Source organism: Oryctolagus cuniculus, chromosome 1, assembly GCF_051225735.1.
Source record: "Oryctolagus cuniculus isolate XC-2025 breed Fujian yellow rabbit chromosome 1, ASM5122573v1, whole genome shotgun sequence".
NCBI classification, from domain to species: Eukaryota; Metazoa; Chordata; class Mammalia; order Lagomorpha; family Leporidae; genus Oryctolagus; species Oryctolagus cuniculus.
The window spans coordinates 107,655,472-107,677,932 of NC_142867.1; the positions used below are offsets into that span (position 1 = coordinate 107,655,472).

Sequence of the window (22,461 nt, forward strand, 5' to 3'; positions counted from 1 at the left end):
TGGAGAAGCAGTTTGAAGGGTGCACAGACACAAAAAGAGACCCATTTGGGAGGCTGTTTAATGAGCCAGAGGGAAGATGATGGCAAAATTAGATGCTAATCTGGTTAATATTGCTACACGGAGCGGGTGAACTTCTGGATCCAACCTCTTTTGGATCACAAATGAAGAGAGGAGGATTCTGCTGTGATGAAAAATATCTCCTATTCCATTCTGTTCCACAAGGAGCAGCAGGTGCCTTTGGGGTCCCTTTGAAGGCGGCAGGAAAGGATTTCAATCCAAGAAGAAATACACTTCTAGTGTTTACTGGGAATACTCTCCAGGGCGAGATGGTGGTTTGAGGATTTCCCTAACTCAACTGTGTGGCTGTGCCTTGTCCCATTGGGAAGGACTAAAAATAAACTGCACACTTGTTTGGGCAGAGACTGAGCTGGCTTGACAAGCCCTGACATTGGAGAGGACTGTGCTGAGTTCCTTCTGATGAGGTCGAATGCAATAGGTAAAATTCCCTGAGCCGGCCTAGTCCAGACTCCAAACCCCCAAATATACAAAGCTCAGCAAAGCACAGACCTCTGTGGCCTGAGAGTCCGCAGATTGTCCTTTTCCACGTGAGCCTCACCAGCTCACCAGGATTCTGCATGGCTCCAGGATGTTCTCAGGCCCTCGTGCAGTGACCACTCGATGGTTTTCTGTCTCCCAGGGAGGCCCAGGCTTGCCGGCACGTGCCTCTTTCCCTGCACGGAAGGGGCCCAGGACACTTGGCGCAGGACCTCTTAGTCTAGGGGAAGACACACACACACACACACACACACTCACAGACCAGTGACAGAGGATATTTGTATGCGATGGTCCAGACTTTGGTTAGGATGTGGCTCCTTGGCCTTGAATTAGAACTGTGTACCAGAACAGGACTCCTGCCAGCCTCAAGGGACTGAGATGAGAGGCAAGGGGGCAGTGTGCGTGTGTGTGCGTGTGTGTGCGTGTGTGTGCATGTGTGCACCTGAGCATGGGGGCAGCAGAGGCTCCTCCAGACATGAAAGAGCAAAAGGTCCTAAAGCCTCCTCGCTACAATCTTCATCCCCCCTCCCAGCCCCCACCAAAATATCCAGATGGTTACAGGACAAAGGGAGAGGAAATTGTGGGTCAGCAAAATCCCAAGTTTATAAAAATAAAGCACACACCAATGCAATAAAGTGTGTAAGACAAAGACTTCCCTTTAGAAGCGAGAGCTAGAAAGTGCAGGGGATCACAAAAAAACAAGGAAGCGATGCTTCTCTCCCAATTATTGTGCACTCTCAGCTGTATTTTGTTGACCTCGCTGATTTCAATCAGCTTTCAGCACATCCAGCCTTCACCTGCTATGAATCAAAACCTGGAGGGCTCTCTGTTCTCCGTGCTCAGAAAAAAACCCTTTGATAAGGTTGTTATGGATGCAAGGCAGAGCAGGTTGGGCTGGGTGCTTTTCGGAGACTGGCATTACACATTTATGATGCAAACCAATGGAGAAGCAAGGGCTCTGGGTGCAAGGTCTAGAGAGGGGCGAGTCAGGCGCTGGGGCAGGGGCGGTGGGGTCTCACTTAAGGGAGCAGCTCACCTCTGTTTGCCTTTCCTTTCTGGAACCAGAGGCTGCTGAGAGGAGTGACGGGCAGACTCTGGGAGGATGTGACTCCAGATCTCCCTGGAGGGACTTAGGACCACGAGGCTCAGCTTAGGACCCCTTCATTATCCCTGGGCTATGCTGCACTGACTCCTCTTTCAGAAAGGTGAGTGGGCTGATTATTCTGACTGCTAGAAGCCTCTGACAGAATGTAATCTCCATGAAGGCAGGGGATTTTTATTTTTTATTTTTTGCTCTTCTTTGATCATTGGTCTGTTCTGATGTCTACAAAAGGGCCTGGTCTGTTGTGGATACTCAGTAAGTATTTGTGGACTTCCTGAGTACCAGGCACCCTCATTTTTAGGGCCACCCTGATGCTGGGGGGCTTGGGGGACTATTCTGGGCTCCAGGCTGCTGTGGTAACTGCTGAGGGTAGTGGAGGAGGGTGGCAGTGAGTATGGAGACAGATGGTGGAGGAGAACTGGGTGGCTCAGTCGGCTTGTACTAAACAATATAGATGCCCATACACATAACGCCCACCCTGCACCGCTCTTCTGTCACCAAGGGAAAGCACACCCCTCCCCCTTCCTCTCTCCCACAGTGAAGCTCCCAGACATGATTCAAAGACTTTGAAGAAAACAGGGTTGGGGGAGGGGGGAGAGAGAGGCAGAGAGAGAACTCCTGTTTGTTGGTTCGCTCTTCAAATACCTGCAGTGAAGCCGGGAGCCAGGAACGAAATCCGGGTCTTCCATGTGTTGGCAGGAACCCAATTATCTGAGCCATCACTTCTGACTCTGAGAGTCAGGAACTAGAGCTGACTATTGAATCTGGGCAAACCTCTATGGGAAGCACCTGTTAACCTACATCTTCCCTGCTAGGTCCAACACCTGTCCCATTGCTGGTACTTTTTTTTTTTTTTTAAGATTTTCTTATTTTATTTGAAAGTCAGAGTTATGCAGAGAGAGAAGGAGAGGCAGAGAGAGAGAGAGAGACAGAGAGGTCCTCCATCCACTGGTTTACTCCCCAGTTGGCCACAATGGCTGGAGCTGCGCTGATCTGAAGCCAGGAGCCAGGAGCTTCTTCCAGGTCTCCCATATGGGTGCAGGGGCCCAAGGATTTGGGCCATCTTCTACTGCTTTCCCAGGCCATAGCAGAGAGCTGGATCGGAAGTGGAGCAGCTGGAACTTGAACTGGTGTCCATAGGGATGCTGCCGCTGCAGGTGGCGGCTTTACCTGCAACGCCACAGTGCCAGCCCCATACCATTACTTTAAGATTCATTTTCTTCTTTAAGACTACCCATACTATGTATGTATGTCTATTTGGATACTGACTAGTCTTGTAACTTTGGCTTTAACTTCTAATCCATCCACTTCTTCATTTTCAAAATGGGGTTCACAAACTTGCTTCCATCAAGATGTGGCAGAGTACATAAGTAAATGCATGTCAAGTCACAAGCACACAGGAACTGCTGTGTACGTGCTGTCACCACGACCACCCCGTGACAGCCACTGCAACTGATGATGGCTCCTCGACACGGCTGTGAGTCTTGATCACCCTGTGTGATTCGGGCACATCTCAGTAAACATCGCTTCCCTTCCCTCTCCTTACCCGCCTGCTCCTCCTGGCACTGCCTTCCCCGAGTTTCCCTAACGTTCTCTGGGCTGGCCACGCCCCCTTCTCCCCACCACGCCCAGTTACTGGGGTGTGTGGCAGGGGGCGGGGCGGGGGAGAGGGCTGGGAGAGAGGAGCTGGAGCCGGCTCCTGCGCTCTTGTGCCCTGCGGGAGGAGCGGCGCACAGCAGCCCCGCGTGGCTCCCATAATACCATAAGTAAGACACAAACAAAGCAGAGGTTGTTCTGCTGGTCAGCCTCCAAGACCATATGGAGCTGAGACGTGAGTGTGTTGCCTCTGCTATGCGGCAGTGGAGCTAAACAGAGGAGCCATAGTGAACCAGTCTGGGGAGTCTCTGAGCGCCGCACACAGACAAACAAGAGGGCGCCCTTGTGTTTCTTCTTTCCTTCCCTTCCCTTTCCCTTTCGTTCCTTTTCTTTTCCTTCTTTTCCTTTCTTTCTCTCCTCTTTCCCCCTTCTTTTTCTCCCCCTCCCTCCCTCCTTTCCTCCTTTCCTTTTCTCTTCTTCCCGCTCTCCCTCACTCTCTTCTTTCTTGCTTGCTTTGAGATCTGCTGTCTGTTTTGAAAGTATATGGGAGTGAAGAGTTCCAAAGCAAAGAAACCACCAATAGTAGCCACACCCTTGAGCAGTTACCTCCTGGTCAAACTGTACAGCCACTGTCTAGAATGTGCGACTTATGAAGCTGTGTTACATGGTGATTGACAGTGTGGGTTTTTTTTTTTGTTTGTGTTTAAAGATTTATTTACTTATTTGAAAGGCAGAGTTACAGAGAGAGGGAGATATATAGAGAGAGATCTTCCATCTGCTGGTTTACTCCCCAAATGGCCACAATGACCAGAGCTGGGCTGGTCTGAAGCTAAGAGCCGGGAGCCTCTTCTAGGTCTCCTAAGCAGGAGCCCAAGAACTTGGTCTCTTCTCCACTGCTTTCCCTGGCCATTAGCAGGGAGCGGGATTGGAAGAGGAGCAGCAGGACTTGAACTGGTGACCATATGGGATGCGCCAGTCACAGGTGGTGGCTTTACCCACCACACCACAATGGTAGCCCCAACAATATGGGTTCTTGATGTAGACAGAATTGAGTTCAAATCCCAGGTCTGGCATTTATTTACTGTGGGGCCTTCAGAGCGCCCATTATAGCAATATGGCAAAAACAACATCTGTGTCTAGTCCCAAGAGGAGGAGTTCAGATTGGAATGTGAGAGTGGAAGACCATGGAAGGGGATGTGAAGTGTTTTCAGTGTTATTAGTAGGTGGAGTGTTTGGTTGGAGAGGGTGGAAAGTAATTAGTGCACAGAAAGCAGCAAATGAAAAAAAAAATCGAACAATTATAAACTCCAGGAAAAACAATGTACAGGAAATGAAGCAAAATCATGGTAAATTCCTGGATCAGCAGTAAACAATATTTATATTATGTAAACACAGACTATTAATATAGCTCTACCTTGTGATATCGTTGTGCTAGAAAGATAGGGGAAAGATAGCAAGAAGAAGGTGGTAGTGCTAGATAGCAAAATCCCCAAAGCTGTAATAAACGGAATTTATAGAAACTATCTAAAATTAACAACCCAAGAAATAGCAGTATAAATATGTTTGTTAAAATATCGGGCGTGGGTGTGTGGTACAGCAATTAAGTTGCTGCTTGGGATTCCCACATCCCATATTGGAATGCCTGGTGTGAGTGCTGGCTACTCTGCTTCCAGTCCAGCTTCCGGCTAGTGAGTGCCATGGAGGCAGTAGATGATGGTGGGTTTGGTCCCTGTCACCGGTGTGGGAGTCCCAGATAGAATTCCAGGCTCCTGGCTTAGCCTGCCCCAGCCCATGCTGCTGCAGGCATTGGCGGGGGGGGGGGGGGGGGGCGTTGGTAAACCAGCTGATGGCAGTTTTGTTTTGTTTTTTTTTTTTTGACAGGCAGAGTGGACAGTGAGAGAGAGAGACAGAGAGAAAGGTCTTCCTTTGCCGTTGGTTCACCCTCCAATGGCCGCCGCGGCCGGCGCGCTGCGGCCAGCGCAACGCGCTGATCCGATGGCAGGAGCCAGGAGCCAGGTGCTTTTCCTGGTCTCCCATGGGGTGCAGGGCCCAAGCACCTGGGCCATCCTCCACTGCACTCCCGGGCCACAGCAGAGGGCTGGCCTGGAAGAGGGGCAACCGGGACAGAATCCGGCGCCCCGACCGGGACTAGAACCCGGTGTGCCAGCGCCGCTAGGCGGAGGATTAGCCTAGTGAGCCGCGGCGCCGGCCCCAACCAGCTGATGGCAGTTTTTTAAAATCTCTCTTTCTACCTTTCGGATAAGTAAGTAACTAAGTAAATAAAAATGTTAAGAACTAAAACACTGGCAGCCAATGCCAGTGGAAACTGCTGAGAGTTGAGAGGTCATTGCTGAAGGAGTGGGGAGGTGAAGAGGAGCAGAGCTGTAGTTTGCTATGAATTTTTTAAAGGATGATTTCATTTTTAAAAACTGTATACAGTTTCCTTGGATTAAAAATAAGAATTGGGGTAAGCAGTTAGTGCATTTAATGTGCTTAGCGTGGTGTTTGGTACATTAGCTATTATAGAAGCTGAGTGCACATGAAATGTTTATTGTGTCCATTCTCTTGCCTTTAGCCAGGACAACATCTAAACTCACCCACACGGCTGGCCGTATCACAGGGTAAATCCAGAAAGTCTTCCAGCGGCTGCTAGTTCTGTGACACTCTCTCGTAGTTTATAATGACCCCAGCATTGTAGAATGGCAGGGGCAATCCTGGGTGCAATGTCAAATCAGGAAAACTTGCAGTAATTGTCTTTCTGTCCATGTAAAAAGACAAAATGTTGAGGAAGTCCTCCGAGCAATTCCAAGTTTTATTTAATTTTTAAATTCATGCATTTAAAATTTTTTTTTAATTTATTTTATTTATTTGGAAAGCAGACAGAAGAGAGATAAGAAAGAGATCTTCTACTTGCTGGCTCACTACTTCCCAAATGCCCACAACATTTGGGGCCAGGCCAGGTGGAAGTCAGGATCCTGGATGGAACTCAGCCTGGGTCTTCCATGTGGGGTGGCAGGGACCCAAGTACTTGAGCCCTCACCTGTTGCTTCCCAGGGTGCACACTATCAGGAAGCTGGAATCAGGTGCAGAGCTGGAAAGTAGTGTCTTAATAGCTGCGCCAAATGCTCCGTCTCCCTCTACACCCCAATCCATGTTTTAATCCCAAGAACTTGTGAATGTTAGCTTTTTTTGGGAAAAGGAACTTTGCAGATAAGAATAAATTAAGGATCTTGAGATGGGAAGATTTCCCTGGATTATCGCTGCGGGCCCTGTGTAATGACAGCAGTCCTTGTAGGCGGGCGGCAGTGAGGACTGGAGGGGAGGACTGGAACGATGGGCCTTGCAGGTGGAGGGAGCAGCCATGAGCCAAGCAACAGAGTCACGGGGATGGGAAAATGCCGAGGAAACAGCCTCTTCCCCTGGAGCCGCCAGAAGGAATCCGTCCTGCTGACACCTTGACTTTGGCCTGGCGAAGTGGACTTCAGACTTCGCACTGCCACCACTGGGGGAGAAGGCGTGTTGCGTTAAGCCAATAGGTTTGTGATGATTTTGTTTCAGCAGCGATAGGAAACCAACAGGGTCCCAAGCCCCCTCATTTCCCCTCCCTTCCTCTGCAGGGTCTGCATCCCAACCGACAGACACCAAGTCCGTTAGCCAGGGCCAACCTGGGAAATGGAAAACTGTGTCCTAAGTGCTGTGAGTCACTGTGTATCCTTCAAAGACATTTCACATCCTGAAAACAGATTCGGAGAAGAGAGTCTCAAGGGCTGAAAACTGGTTTTGCTCTTATTTGTGTTTCTAGTACCTATCAGAGTGCTTGGCTAATGAGTGATTGCTGAAAGAGTGGTGAGTGAGTGGCTATATACATAAAGGAATAAATAACTGAATAGGGACCGGAGACTCAGAGAAAGACTATCACTGCTCATTAGTCAAAGATATTTAATACTCCTCACTGTTAAGAAAGTCTTCTTGCTGCCTAATTGAAATCCCCCAAGCTGAATTTTAAGTGCTGTCTTTTTTATCCTCAGTGGATTTAGTGAACATCTGGTCATCAACCAACATCTATTAAGTCACTTTTAGTTTGATTTTTTTCTCAGGCTAAATCATCCCTAGTCAATGAACTATTCATGCCGGTCCTCTGTCTCATGGCCAGTTTCCACAGAGGGTGGTGCTTTGAGCTCACAGACTGAAAAGCACTGCAATGAGGTGGGGCTTCCGTTCTCCAACCTCTGCACTCACCCGTCTGGGGGCCGAGGACAGAGGGATTCTTCGTCTTCAGCTGCAGCAGCATGCTGAGAGGCAGAGGAGGAATCTGGGCCACGCGGCGTGACAGGAACCGATTCCTGCAACCTGGGGAGGTAGCGCCTCGAGAGGTTGAAAGTCTGGAGTTAGCCCCTGATGCACTTGCTCTCCAGACACTTCCCTCACCATCTGTGTGACCTCAGGAGATCAGGAGGCTCTCCAAACCTCAGCACTATCACCTCTGACACAGGAGCCTTAGAATGCTGTTGATTCGGTGATGTAAATAGTGCTATTCACTGTGCCTGGCCCTTAGTAAGTGCCCGCCAAATGGGAACTCTAGATACCTCTCAGCTTACAGTGGAGTTAATCCCATTGTATATCACAAGGCATCCAATTTACCGGAGCGTATGGAACATCCGGTTTAGCAACACAGTAGCCTTTAGTGTGCTGGTGTGACGGCAGGGCTGACTGGGAGTCAGGGACCCAGTGCCCCGGTCAGCATTGCCAGGGAGTATTGCACTCAGACATCAGCCTGGAAAAAGAACAGAGGTCAAAGTTGGAAGAACAGTTTCCACTGAGTGCATACCACTTTCACACTTCATAGAGCAAAAAACAAAAATAAAACAAAACAAAACAAAAAACCAAAACCACAAATTGAACCGTTGTAAGTTGGTTACTGTTTGCATTATGGTGAAGAATTGGGAAAAGGTGTGCTGAAACTAGTTTTTTCTCCATCCCTGAAAGTTGGATGGGTGCGGGCTTCAGGTCTGGTCATCTTGGGCAGAGAGTATTAGACTTCACTCATGCGTCCCACAAGCATCTACTTCCCCCTAAAGGAGTCTTGGGTGTAGCAGGGAAACCATCAGACAAACTCAGCCCTGGGAGGAGAAGGAAGGAGTTCTGGAGTGGCTTCAAGAGGAGGAGGCGTTTGAATCCGTCTTGAACGATGAATAGCTGCTCTCCAGGAAGCGATAATGACATTCCAGACACAAGAAATAACACGCAAGGCCACCGGATGTGTACTAGCACAGCAGGTCCAGGAATATGAAAGGGAGGTTGCAAGAGCTATTTGTCATATTTTCAGTTTTCCATTTTCTAAACATAGGTGGAAACTTTGAAAGAGTTTCTGGAAAAATGGAATTAAAAGATAAGTTTATGGGAGGGCAGGTATGGGGGGAAGAACTGCTGTATTGCTAAAGCTGTACCTATGAGATTTGTATTTTTAAAATAAAAGATTTCTAAAAATATAAAGATAAGTCTATTTTGATGCAAAAATTTTGAAATCTACTCATAGTTTTTTTCAAATTATGCCGTTCCCGTGCACTTTTTAAAGATTCCTTGTATGCGTGAACTTTTAAACATTTTTTTGCATCAGAAGTTTTTATTTTATAAATTTCTTTTTTTAAAAAGGATTTATTTATTTACTTGAAAGTCAGAGTTACACAGAGAGAGGAGTGCCAGAGAGAGAGAGAGAGAGAGAGAGGTCTTCCCTCCACTGGTTCACTCCCCAATTGGCCGCAAGAGCCGGAACTGCGCTGATCCGAAGTCAGGAGCCAGGAGCTTCCTCCAGGTCTCCCACATGGGTGCAGGGGCCCAAGCACTTGGATTATCTTCTACTGTTTTCCCAGGCCATAGCAGAGATCTAGATCGGAAGTAGAGCAGCCGGTTCTCAAACTGGTGCCCATATGGGAAGCCAGGGTATTAACCCGCTGCGCCACCGTGTTGGCCCCTATAAATTTATTTTCTTTACTTGAAATGCAGACAGACAAAAATGTTCCGTCTATGGATTCACTACCCTAAATGCTTACAATAGCCAGAGTTGGGCCAGGTCTAAGCTAGGAGCTGGAAACTCAATCTGGGTTTCCTATGTGGGTGTCAGGGACCCAAATATTAAGTCATCAGTACTGCCTCCCAAGGTGCACATTAGCAGGGAGCTGGGATCAGCACCAGAGGCAAGATTGGAACCCAAGCACTTTGATATGATGCAGGTGTCCAAGTGACGGCTTTTTTTAAAAACTGTGTCTCAGTGTCTTGGTATTTTAAGTTTTTGACAGAAGATTTTATCTTAAAACAGAGTGGGGAAGAGAGAGGCTTTCCATCTGGGGGTTCACTCCCCAGATGGCCACAACAGCTAGGCTTGGGCCAGGCTGAAGCCATTCCCACAAGTAGCAGAGTCCAGGTACAGGGGTCATCTTCCGGTACCTTTGACTAGGGAGCTGGATTGGAAGCAGAGCAGTTGGGACTGGAACGATGTTGGAATTGCAAATGGCAGCTTGACCCACAATGCCACAATGCTGGGTTGCCAAAGTGACCTCTTAATTGCTATGCCAGACACATGTCCCAAAGTTGTCTTTTTTAAAAAAATTTTGTTTTATATATTTGAAAAGGAGAGAGAGAGAGAGAGAGAGAGAGAGAGAGAGAGAGAGAGAAAGAGAAACAGGCACCTTCCATCTGCTGGTTCTCTCCCCAAATGACTGCAATGGCCAGAGCTGTGCCAGTCTGAAGCCAGGAGCCAGGAGCTTCTTCCAGGTCTCTCACCTGGGTGCAGGGGCTGAAGCACCTGGGATATCCTCTACTGCATTCCCAGGTGCATTAGCTGGGAGCTGGATCAGAAGTGGAGCAGCCAGGACTCAAACCAATGCCCATATGGGATGCTGGCACTGCAGGTGACATAGTAACACACTGTGCCACAGCGCCAATCCCCCAAAGTTGTCTTTTAATTCCACTTGTCATGAATTTTTTGAAATACCTTGAAAGGGGGGATTGCACTTCTTGTCCTCAGGGTTGGGTTCCAGTGTATGAGCCTGGGAACAGAAGTCCATGTGCGGAATGTTTTTATTATCGACACAGGTTATTTCCAAACTCTCATGCTGTATGATGTGTTAGATGGTGGCTGCCATGTGTTAGATGGTGGAGACACAGAGAACACTTCCTGGTTCTTTACTGTGTTCATCATTCACCAAAAAGCATATTTTCATTGTGACAAGTCAGGAATGCTGAGGCTGCTTGGCCCTGCAGCATGTCCCACATCCGGACTGACGAAGTGAATTATAGTGATGTGAGCTTTGTGCTCCTTTTCCCTCCCAGGGATGCAAGAGAACTAGAGTTAAATACATTCTTCTTCTTCTTTTAAAATATTTATTTATTTGAAAGGCAGAGTTACAGAGAGGCAGAGACAGAGAGAGAGGTCTTCCGTCCGCTGGTTCACTCCCCAAATGGCCGCAATGGCTGCAGCTGAGCTGATCCGAAGCCAGGAGCTGCTTCCGTGTCGCCCACGTGGGTACAGGGGCCCACGCACTTGCGCCAGTTTCCACTGCTTTCCCAGGCCATAGCAGGGAGCTGGATCAGAAGTGGAGCGGTGGGGACTTGAACCAGTGCCCATAGGGGATGCCAGCACTGCAGGGAGTGGCTTTACCTGCTACGCCACAGCGACGACCCCGCGTTAAATATATTTCCAGTGCAGCCTTGAATGAGAAATGTCAAAGCTGAAGTCTGTCAATGTGTTTCAAGTTGGAATTTCCACCCAACGCGTTGCCTTTGGAAAGTGAAAGTGTTGTTCAGCGATAGCTGACATGCATGGCTGCCTCAGTTTCCCCTGGCACCGCCTGTTTCCTAATAGTGTGGGTTCCTAGAGCCGGGGCCCAGGGTGGTGGTTTAGAATGTCGCACAGCGCTCTGCCCATGCTTCTCTGACGTAGCACAGCCAGGAGCGGGGGCAGGATTACGGTGCAGCCCAGGTCACAGCTGAGCAATGGACAGGTCTGGGAGTCCCCGCAGCTTGGGCAAGAGTTGAGACACAGGCTTCGACCTGGGGCTGCCGATGCCAACTCCTGAGCTCTGTCCGCTCGGCTGCTTCCCCCAGCCCTTCCTCACCCCTGGGGACAGCCCAGCTTGCTCTCCTGAGCACAGTGACGGCTTCAGGGATGACGTGTGAAAAAAGTCCCAGGCCGCAAAGTTTCCTTCCGGCTCTTCACTCCTTTCCCGTCTTGACCAATGTGAGGACGATGCTTATGAGCACCACAACCCTGTGGGAGACACAAAGGTCCCTGGGCCCCTCCCGCGCAGAGCCGGAGTACAGCTTGGACAAACTTCGTCTTTGCTACTCCCAGAGCTTTGACTCCTTCTGGAATTCCTTGAACGGAAGTGTCCTTTTCCCACATTTCTGGCCAAAGCTCAATTGCTTCCTCCTCCACGGAGCCCTCCCAGATAGCCCAGACACTACCTGGGGTTTTGTTCTCACCGTGTGATGTCTTCTATTATGGTTCGTTGTGAGCATGTCTGACTTCCTCACCAGAATGTGGGCTCTCAGAGCCTGGGACTGTGACTCGCTCATTTTAAGGGGGCAGTGAGGTGGACAGAAGGCCCTGGGTTCTAGTTCTGTCTGCAGGTCTGTAGTCTTGGATGAGGTGCACAATTTTCTCTTCTGCTTACTAGGAAGGTTGAGATAAAGGCTTCCAGGGCCTGCAGTCTCCCTACAGTACGTGCAGACATTAATATCGATGTGTAGTTTATTTAAAGGGGATCCGAAATACTTATCAGATACTTAAGGGGGTTTATGAGCCAAGAAAGCTTACAAACCAATAAAGAATTTCCAAGTTTCCTTCAAGTGCTAGCATTCTTCAATATGTTTATAAAAATCCATCAATCAACGGCACAGAACAGACAGCCTACACTTAGAGAAGTCACTTGATTTTTGACAAAATTGCAACAGCTATCAAGATGAAAACAAAAGTCTTTCAACTACGTTTACCAAAGTAATTGGATAGTTGAGTGGAAAAACATTACCTTAGCCCCTGCCTCGTTTCATACACAAAAAAATAATTCGTAATGGATCACAGATCTGAATGTGAAAGCGAAATCTAGACCACTTCTGGTGGAAAACCCAGATAATCTTCGTGACTTAGAGGTACAGGAAGATGTATCAAGACAGTGGAAGCAGGAATGACAAAATTTTTAAATAAGCACAAATTAGATTTGAATAAAATTGAGTATTTTTACTCACCAAAAGACACTATTAAGAAAAATAAATAGGGGCTGGTATTGTGGTGTAGCAGGTAAAGTCGCTGCCTGCGATGCCAGCCTCCTATATGGGTGCTGGTTCGTGTCCCAGCTGCTCTACTTCCGATCCAGCTCCTGGCTAACGGCCTGGGAAAAGCAGCAGAGAATGGCCCAAGTGCCTGGGTCCCTGCCACCCACATGGGAAACACAAAAGAAGCTACTGGCTGCTGGCTTTGGCCTGGCCCATCCGTGGCTCTTGTGGCCATGTGGAAAGTGAACCCATGGATGGAAGAACTCTCTCTCTGTCTCTCCCTCTCTTTCTGTAATTCCGACTTTAATATTAGGGATGGACATTTGGTGTGGCCATTTTCATTGCTTGGTTCACATACAATCCCATATTAGAGTAACTGGTTCGAGTCTCGGATTCTCTGCTTCTCATCCAGCTTCTTGCTAATGCCCTGGAAAGCAGCAGAGGATGGCTCAAATACCTGGGCACCTGCCACCCTTGTGGGAGACAGAGAGTGAGCTCTAGGTTCCTGTCTTTGGTCTGGCCCAGCCCTGGTTGTTGTAGGCTTTTGGGGAATGAATGAGTGGATGGAACATCTCTGTCTGTCTGCCTTTTAAATAAAATGAGAACAAATGACTTAAAAATAAAATAAATAAGCAAGCCACAGACTAGGAGAAAATATTTACAAGATGTATCTGACAAAGAATTAGTATGAAGGAGGTATAAAGAAATGGCAACTAAATAATGAAAAGACAAACATAACTAAAACAGCTAAAAGATATGGACAGATACTTCATGAAGGAAAGTTCACAAATGGCTACTAAGTGCTTGGGAAAATGTTAAAAAATGAGATATCACTATGCATCCATTAGAAAGGCTACATTAAAAAGACCGACAACATCAAATGTTGTCACAGATGGGAGCAACTGGAAATTCATGCATTGTTGGATTCTTGGTGGCCGGGTACAACCACTTTTGAAAAAGGCCTGGAGGTTTTTTTTTTTTTTCTTTAACATACTTGTATACCTGTCCCCTAACCCAGAAATACAGCTCCCTGTTTTTTTCTTTTTTTTAATCTGAGATAAATGAAAACATAAGCCTGTATCTACAGGGAGCTTTGTAGAAGACCCACATGCCCCCAACCTGGAAACAACCCAGGAGTCCATCAACTAAATAGAATCACACAGACAGAAGGACAGGACTCAGCAGTTGTTAGGAGCCAGCCCCTGAGTCAGCCATCCCATGTGAGTACCCATGCAGGTCCCAGCTGCTCCACTTCCAATTCAGCTCCCTGCTGAAGTGCTTGGGAGGGCAGCAGAAGATGGTCCAAGTGCTTGGATCCCTGCCACCTACGTGTGAGACCCAGCTGGAGTTCCTGGCTCCTGGTTTCAGCCTGGCCTAGCCCTAGGTGTTAGCCATTTGGGAAAATGAACCGGCAGCTGGGAAATCTGCCTTTCTCTCTCATCCTCTTTCTGTAACCCTGCCTTTCAAATAAATAAATATTTTTTAAGGAGCAAACTAGGGATACATTCATCAACATGATGAATCTCAAAACATTGTGCCTTGAGGCTGGTGCAGTGAGTCAAGCTCTTGTCTGCAACACCAGCATCCCACAAGGGTGTCGGTTCAAGTTCCTGCTGCTCCACTTCCTATCCAGCTCCTTACTAATGCACCTGGGAGAGCAGGGGAAGATGGCCCAAGTGCTCGGGGCCCTGCACGCACATGGGAGACCCAGAAGAAGCTCTTGGCTCCTGGCTTCAGCCTGGCACAGCCCTGGCAGTTGTGGCCATATGAGGAGTGAACCAGCAGATGGAAGGCCTCTCTCTCCGTCTCTCCTTCTCTTTCTCCATAACTCTGCTGTTCAAATAAATAAATCTTAAAAAACAAACCCAACATTGTGCCTTACATTGTGAAAGAAGTTTTACAACAACGGTAAATAGTATATCATTCTGTTTACATGAATTTCTTTAGCTGACAAAATTAATGTATAGTGAAAAATCACAACAGTGGGGTGTGTTGTGATGGGGTGGGGGCATGTTCTGTAAATTGATAGGGCTTGAAGTTACACCAGTGCATGCACTCAGCAAAACTCTGAATGATACACTTGAGATTTGTGCATTTCATGGGGTGTAAATTTTACTTAAAAAAAGAGCCATAAACAGATATTAAACTCTAATGATTTGCATGCCAAAGGGTTTGAGGGTGAAGTGCACTGATGTTTGCAATTTACATTGAAGTGCATCCAAAAACATAAAACAGACTGAAGGAGGATATGAGAAATGGCTGGATGGACAGATACATGACAAACATGGATAACAAAATGTTAAATGTAAAACCTAGGTTTTTTGTTGTTGTTGTTGGGGCTAGTGCTGTGGCATAGTGTGCTAAACCTCCACCTTTAGCGCCAGCATCCCATATGTGTGCTGGTTCCTGTCCTGGCTGCTCCACTTCCAATCCAGCTCTCTGCTGTGGCCTGGGAAAGCAGACGATGGCCCAAGTGCTTGGGCCCCTGCACCCATGTGGGAGACCTGGAGGAAGCTCCTGGTTCCTGGATCCTGGCTCCTGGCTTTGGATCTGTGCAGCTCCCACTGATGTGGCCATTCAAGGAGTAAACCAGCGGCTGGAAGACCTTTCTCTCTGTCTCTCCCTCTCTCTGTAACTCTACCTCTCAAATAAATAAATAAATAAATAAATCTTTTTTTAAAGTGTCTTCCATCGGCTGGTTCGCTCCCCACATGGCTGCAGTGGCCAGAGCTGGGCCAATCTGAAACCAGGAGCCAGGAGCTTCCTCTGGGTCTCCCATGTGGATACAAGGGTCCAAGGACTTGGGTCATCCTCTGTGGCTTTCCCAGGCCATAGCAGAGAGCTGGATCAGAAGTAGAGCAGCCGGGACTATAACCAGGGCCCATGTGGGATGCCAGTGCTGCAGGCTGCGGCTTTACCCACAACGCCACAGCTCCGACCCCATAAATAAATCTTAACATAAAAAAGAAAAACCTAAGTGTTGGGTGTATGGATGTTCACTGTACAATTCTTTCAACTTTTCTGCTGTTTCATAATAAAACATAATATGTCACTTGAAAAATTAATAAGTCACAAAAAAACAGACCGACCAATTAATAAAGCAGCTAATATAGTGTTTCCCAAACTTTACGTACTCAGATACCGTCTGTACCATTACTTGCAGTATTGAATAATTTACCTGAACTTGACTTGATATGAAAGCTTACAGGCTGCCTTGGCTCATCCTGAGTATAGTATCTGTGAAATTATGTGTGATGTGGTAATTACAATTTCCTAAACACACAATATGCACTTAGGTAAGTATGTAAACATTAAAGCTGTCCACTCACATGCCGTGCAAAATTTTTTCACTTACTCTCCAGACCTGCACATCACCCCTTAGAAGCTCCGTTCTGTGCTCCAGGCTGTGGGGACATTAGATCCTGTGCCCTCTGACCTCAGGGCTTTAGGACTGCCCCACCCATCTGCAGAAGACAGATTGTGCATAGGGGAGCTCAGCCCGGGCTGGGCTGGACACAAGGGGCTGGGAAATGGCTGCGCGCAGGCCCCATTCCATGGAAGGCAAGGACAAAAATCACTGGTGACACTCGGGTCAATGGCCTGTCTCCTTGCTCAAGACAAGTGGGCAGGACACTCTGAAGCCTCAGGGACAGACACTCTGTCGGAGAGCAGCTTGGATTGGAAGCTCTGCCGTGGACTTTGAAGAGAAGGAAAACACACAGAGAGAAGCCACCCAGTTGCAGGCCCCCTGTGGCTCCTTGCCCACCCTCCACCCGCTACCTATTCCTCTCCTCTCAATTGTCAATTAAAATAAACAGCCTTGTATTCCACGGCCTGGCTTCAATCTAAGCCGGCTGGGAGGATACGCACAGGTTTGTAGCAGTGCCCGAAAGTCCTTGCTCAACCTTTTCAATATCTGAACAAAGCAATCAAACCCGATAAGATCCAGCGAAGGCGAGATCACTCTCCTGTCCCCGGGATGGGAGCTTATTAGTCTGTGGCCCACATCATCAGAGTTATTGTGCCATGTTAAATTTATTGGTACTATCTCACCTCATTAAATACTTAAATAGACCTGACAGGACAGAAAAACGGGCTTTTTAATTTTTTTCCCCCTATCCAGAGGGAGCTGGTGTTTCCCCACGTCCCAGTTCACCTCTGCGACAGCTGTTGGCAAAGAAACAAGCGCACAGGGCTGTGCGCTGAAGCTTTGGCCTGGCTGTGCAGAGACCCCCGGCGTGCTCCACATGCGGCTCGGCTTGGGCTGCAAGTGAGAAAAGCCCCTTGGCCCAGTGGCAGTGGGGTGGATGACAGGGAGGGGACAGCTGTGCTGTTGGTCCCTTCGCCGAGTTTCCCAAAATCTGCCTGAGTTTCCATTTTCTAAGAGGAGTGTTGTCAATCATCCAGCTGGGGCAGCTGCCAGCAATAAAGGTCAGGGTGACGTGATGGAGGAGGAGAGGAGAGAGGAAGTGGGTGTGTGTGTGTGTGTGTGGTGGGGGAGGGGACGTCGGCGTGGGGGCAGCAGCCAGCCCGAGAGCTCCCCGCCCACCCTTGGGCACTGGGGCTTGTGTCTCTATTTAGCAGCTAGCCTTGGTATCCAGGGTTGGAGCGTGGCCAAGGCCAGGCTTTCCCCAGATCCTGAGCTTGTGAACTTGGCAGGCTGGAGAAGCCTTGCCGAGCTGAGCCGCTAGCCTGAAGGTTTCAAGCAAATCACAAACGACGCGAGGTGAGTGTCAAAGAATGCAGATGTCATTTGGTGCTGGCCCTTCCCCCAGCCCCCTCACTGCTGTCCCCGATGCATGTGCATGTGTGTGTAAGTGTGTGCACGTTGGTGTGTTGTGGGGTAGAGGACCCATGTAGGGACTGGAGACACCTTCCAACCTAGAAAATGTTCCTTAAAGGGTTTTGGGAAGAGGTTGGCGATTTTTCCTCATTAACAAGCCAATTTTCTTCTCAGCCAAGGTGATCTGGGACACAGGCTCCCTGCCTCTCCCTCTCCTCCTATCTCCACCTGCAGAGAAGATCTCTTTCTCCAGCTGTTTCCCTCTCCCAGGCCAGGTCCTCGTTTGCACCTTGCTAATAAGGTGGGCAAGGGGCCAGGAGGCAGCTCCCGGGCGCCTTCCATTCCTAATGCCCTGAATGGCCATGACACTGCACTTAATTTCCGTTTTAGTGCAACTGCTGGCAGCACATCAGCAGGCTGGGACCTGGGTCCTGTGACAGTACCTTCAACAGTGGCCAGCAGCCTCCCCATAATTAGATGCCACTTGGAGCCCGCTGCCCTGCCGTGCCGGAGCTCCTGGACTTATGTAACTGCCCCCCTGTTCAGAGCAAAAGGCTCTTTACGAGCTCCGAGTCTCCCAGCGTTAAAACAGCTATAATCCCTTGCCCACCCCGGGAGGGAAGGCAGGCCATGACCAGATGGGTTATCTGTGTTATCAGCTTAGCATTGTGTGGGGCACGTAAAACCCTGCGCCCGTGCAGAAAACCGAGATGGTTGACATTTACCTACTGGGGAGTGTTGCTCTTGAACTTTTCTGGAATGTTCCATAATGGACTCAAGGAAGTGAAATGGCCAGAAGCCATTAGTGGGGGCTTTTGTTACCCCTAGGGCGTATGAAACAGCATTAAGTGGCGAGTGCAGTGGTTAAGCTGTGGTGTAATGAAGGAATGCCAGTCCTGGGTGGCGGGTGGTTGGACATGTGCTTGTGTTTGTGAATAGAAAGATCTGGCTGATCCAGAAGGGGAGGTGTGTGTCCCGGGCAGGCTGGGCTGGCAAACGCAAGCCACGGGGTGGGGAGTCCCAGTGTGAGGCGGTGGGCCAGAGCCTCCCTCCAGCACTCCTCAGTGACACCGGTGATGACAACTAATACCTGTGTCCCCAGTACCCCAGGCAGTCAGCATCTTGCGAGCCCAATGTCATCTTGGGTCCACTGACTGTTTGTCTTCTCTTACGTGCTGGGGAGGCTGGGAGTAAGTGGGGATTCTCTTTCACGTTGTATGGATGGACAAAAAAACGATCCACCCCCATAATCCCCCATAATCTGTACCCCAGGCCTGGCTTCTCTGCTTAGATCTGAGGGTTCTCTTTCATAACAGGGTGGCCAAACTCATGAATAGGAGTCAGCTAAGGTGCTTGTTAAAAACACAGAGTGGAACTGTACCTACGGAATGCACAAAATCTTCTCTTTAAATTAATTAAAATATTTTTAAAAAATACAGAGGAGTGAATTAAATCCCTACTTGACACACCCTTGTTGAGTGTTTGGGTTCAAGCCGGGCTGCACTCCCCACTCCAGCTTCCTGCTAGTGTGCATCCTGAAAGGCAGTAGGTGATGGCTCCCGTATGTGGTTCGTGCCACACAGAGAGGAGACCTGGATGGAGTTCCCAGCGCCAGCCTTTGGCTTGGCCCAGCTCCAGCTACTGCAGGCATTTGGGGAGTGAAACAGTAGATGGGAGATCTCTCTCTGTTTCTCTGCCTTAAAAAAATAAAATGATTCACATACCAGATGTTTGCATTCAGAATTTCAGGGGAAGGCAAAGTTTTCTATTTTCTGTATTTTTAATAGGCTTTCCAAGTGTCTCTTAGGGGACTGGCATTTGGGAAGCACTGTACCGGGCTTGTCCTTTTTTACCATTTTCTTTTTAAAAAAGTTTATTTTTGATATACTTGGAAATCAGAGTGAGAGAGAGATCTTCCATCTGCTGGTTCAGTCCCCAAATACCCACAAGAGCCAGGCTGGGCCAGGCCTAAGCCAGGAGCAGAACTGCACTAGGGGGGTCTCATGCGGGTTTTGCAGGGACCCAAATGCTTGGGCCATCATCCATTGCCTCCCAGGATAAATTATCTGGAAGGTGGGTCAGAGGCAGAGCAACTAGGACATCAGCTTCAGGTGCCCAAACAGTGGCTTAACCCCAAACAGTGCCACTGTGCCCCCCCCCAACCTCCTCGGCAGGGGGCTCCAACTCCTTACCTCCCAGGGGGCTCCAACTCCTTACCTCCCAGGGGCCTCCTGGTCCCTGTGCCCTGCCCCCACATTCTTCACTCCTCTAACTTGTCCGGGCTGGAGGTGGTGTTTTCAAAATGTAATCCTCACTCACAAGGTAATATCAGGAAAAACAACAACAACAACAACAACAAAACAAAACAAAACAAAAAAACACACACAGGAGAAGGAGAAAAGAATCAGGAAGGTGGCAGTGTGTTCTTCAGCATCAGCCCACCTCCCTGGTGAGGGTGATGTGGAGGTGGGAACTGGGAGAACTCCACAGAAGAGGGGTGATTGCAGATACAGCTATTCACACCCCCACCCCCAGCCCGAGTCTCCTCACCTGTGGGGTGGGACACAGGACAGGGTTAGCCATGGGATCCCTCCCTCACCTCTCCAGTCCCCAGCCAAGCTCTGGATCATCGTGTAGCTCCAATGGCAGGGAAGAATTCTGCCTCTGAGCATGGAGAAGAATCCCGTGTGCCACTCACAACTCGACCTGTTGCCTCCTCAGCACGACAGGAGCCTCTTGGCCTCTCTCCCACTCCTGACCCCAGCACCATCTCTCTCTCTCCCCCAGGGATGGGGTCTTGGACTGGATCACCCTGTCCTCTGACCCTGTAAAGCCTACTGAAATCTGCTCTGCCCTACTCAGACTCCTTGGACCATTTTCTGCTTTTCTTATCGTCCATTCTTTCCAGAATGGGGAGTTTCTTTTTGCTTCCTCTGCCATACTTGAGTGTCTGATCCCCGAGTGACCCTTTTCAATTTATTGAATATAAATTATGCCCCATGAGACAAATGTTTCTTCCCCTCTTGATCCTTGTGATCTTACCACCCCCAGTTCAAAATGTAGGACACTCTCAAGAGACGCTTAGGTGCACACGTTCCCAGCTCAGTTATCCAAGTTATTAAGGAGAGACGATTGGTAAGTCACAGTGGCGTATTTAGGCGGTGCCAACAGAATTCATGAATTATATCCCAGGGAGAAGTCAAGGATGACTCCAGGCGATTTGGCCTTAAACCAGACAGTTGCTATTTACAATTGACCACTGATTGATATCTGCTGTAACTTCACACAGGGAGGTCTTTGGGAGAAAACCTGGGACTCCGACATGATTAGAAGCAGCATCTCCTGGAGGCATCACATGCCCACCGAGCGGCAGGGAGACCCCAAGGGGAAGGAGACGTGGGCCCTGCCGCACAGGAACTGTCCTGGAAGACGACACCAACCCCAGCACACACACAGGAGTTGGTAGTGGTGGGTAGGGGCAGGTGTGGCTGAGACTTGTTGAGGGAAAAGTACAGTCCAACGGACTTTTAGAAGATACGACGCCCGAAGAGTGAACCCTGCCCTGTGGTAGGCTAAGGCTAGAGGTATGGTGTGTGTTTTGAACTCAGTAAATTGGAAAATATTGCCTTCTCTGCCTTTAAAAAGCTTGTTTCTGGAAGCAGGTGCTTAACCTCGTGGTTGAGATGCCCACATGTGATTTCCGAGTGGCCAAGTTCAACGCCCAGCTCTGGCTCCTGACTCCAGCTTCCTGATCATGCAGAGCCTGGGAGGCAGTGGTGATGGCTCAGCCCTGGGTTGAATTCCTGCCTCCCAGCTTCAGCCTGGACTTAATCCTGGCTTTTGTGGACATTTGGGGGGTGAACCAACAGATGGGCGTTCTCTCTGTCTCTGTGTCTTTCTGCATTTTTTGCTTGTTTGTTTCTACTACCTAATATTTATGCACAAAGGGCTCAACAGGGCAATGGGATCTTTCCAAGATGTTGATGAGGACATAGCTGGCTGCGGGCTATTACCAGTGATGATTTCTGCTTTTTGTGTTTGAGGATACCGACCTTGTCTACGCACAAAGATAGAGTGGTCTGTGTTCTGGAGCAGAAGGTTAAGAAATCTTAGAATTTGTGCCAAAGCCTCCGATTCTCTAATTCATTCCCTAATTAGTATATTGATTCTTTGATATAGTGGTTGATAGATGAATGGTTTGTTCATTTATTTGTTCAGTAAATACCACCGAAATTCCTTATACAGGTTCTTATCCAGTAAAATCTAGCTGGAGATTTTTCTTCCTTCTACTATCTCTTTTCTTGGTTTCCTTCCAAAGCAATTAAGAGGAGGCAGAGAGCAAAGAGGGGGAAAGATGTCAAATCTAACTCCTCGCAAAGCCGGCTCTTCCCCACGCGGGTCCCCAGGGAAGGAGGCCCCTGAACAAGGCGAGAGAAAGATGGAAGTCGGAAGCATTGTCTTGGAATCTGAATCAGTTCCTCTCCTGTGTCTGCTCTTGTCCAGTCCTCTTGGCTGGCTGTGTCCTTTGTTCCTTGGGTTTTGCACCCTTGGGGAAGGGGTCTGGTGGCCACGCCCTTTGCCCCGTGGGTTCCCCTGTCTGGCTGACCTACATCCTTCCCAACAATCCAGGGAGTTGGAAGCGTCTGGTACTCCTGTCTCTTGAGAGCCTTTTTAATATGATTTCATTTCTCTTAACCTTTATTAAGACAAACATTGAGCGGAGAACAGTCTATACTCCTGCTTGAGACTCTCTCCATCTCGATATTAAACAAAACAAAACAAAACAAAACCTAAACTCACCAAGGCTGAGGCCCAGAGGAGAGAGGAGAGGAGAGGAGAGGGAAAAAAAAAAAAAAAAAAGAAAAAGAAATATCCTAGAGATATTTTTACCTTCAAAGATCCATCACTCATTACTGCATATCACATACACGTCTACAATCTCATCTTCTTACAATTCTCCGTGAAATAAGTGTAAATGGAAAATAATACCCCATTTTGAAAGTTCAACAAAATGTCTTTATCCACCAAATGTAGCCCCAGCTGTCTCATTTTCAGAAACAAAGCCTGATTTTAAGAAGCAGCTCACCACCCAAATAAACACGGGCAGCTCCATCCAGCTCCCACAGCAGAGGCTGCCTCAGTACCCCTCTAACAG

The 22,461-nt window shown here is 48.5% G+C and overlaps 1 long non-coding RNA gene across 2 annotated transcripts; it reads left to right on the top strand.

Moving 5' to 3' along the window:
- The first annotated feature begins 16,958 nt into the window (after positions 1–16,958).
- On the top strand, positions 16,959–21,585 carry LOC127485811 (uncharacterized). 2 transcript variants are annotated; one of them, XR_016220345.1, is made up of 3 exons: positions 17,001–17,249; positions 20,596–20,890; positions 20,969–21,585. It is a non-coding gene; the product is annotated as an uncharacterized LOC127485811 (long non-coding RNA). The 2 variants fall into 2 exon arrangements; XR_007912716.3 differs by lacking the exon at positions 20,969–21,585 and having other exon boundaries at positions 16,959–17,249; positions 20,596–20,950.
- The last annotated feature ends 876 nt before the right edge of the window (positions 21,586–22,461 follow it).